The sequence below is a fragment of the Arachis ipaensis genome, chromosome B01 (genome assembly GCF_000816755.2).
Source record: "Arachis ipaensis cultivar K30076 chromosome B01, Araip1.1, whole genome shotgun sequence".
In the NCBI taxonomy this organism is placed as follows: domain Eukaryota; kingdom Viridiplantae; phylum Streptophyta; class Magnoliopsida; order Fabales; family Fabaceae; genus Arachis; species Arachis ipaensis.
Window position 1 is genome coordinate 39,602,857 of NC_029785.2, and position 843 is coordinate 39,603,699.

Below are 843 nucleotides of genomic sequence, written 5' to 3' on the forward strand. Positions count from 1 at the left end.
AACTCCAGAAATTTATACCTGGAACGTACCTTGAAGATTCCAGAAGCCCTCCAACAATACACCACTGAGCAAATCAAGCAAAGGGGCTGATTCTTTCTGGAGAGACCACTGACAGAGGTCAATGCATCTTGGGTCTGGGAATTCTATTGCAACTACTACCTTACTAACTTAGATGTGGTGAACCTGAGGGGAAAGCAAATTCTGGTCACTGAGGAGGCCATAGAGACCATTCTCCAGCTCCCAGCCAAGTCCGATCAGCCAGATGGTTATGCACAGGCTGAGGAGGACATGGGCCAGATGCGGTTTGATTGGGATGCTGTGAAGGCACGGATAGCTCTCAACCCTGCTGCTCCTTGGGAGATGGGTCAGGACACCACTATGCCTAGAGGGATCAAGAGAGTGTACTAGAATGATGAGGCTCGGCTATGGCATCAGATCTTGAGCAACTATGTGATGCCGAGTACTCATGAGACTGAGATCCCGGCTGCCATGATCACCCTTCTTTGGTGTGTACTGGAGGGTAAGGACCTGTACTTGCCTCGTTTTATCCGGCATTTTATGGCCAGGGTCCACGTCCGAGGTACCCTCCCCTTTCCTTATCTGGTTACACGGCTAGGCCGTCAGGCTAATGTGCCTTGGGAGGATGCCGATGAGCGACCACCAGCAGCGGACTGCAGGAAGATCATCCCTCACAGCAGGAACTTCCTTGCTTTGGGCTACAGACCACCACCTGTCACTGCCACTGATGAGACAGCCCCTCCGTTTGTTGGACCCTCTTCATCCACAGCTGCCCCAGCTGCCCCTGCTGCCACCACTGCACCTCCACCCGCCTCTGAGCCGGTT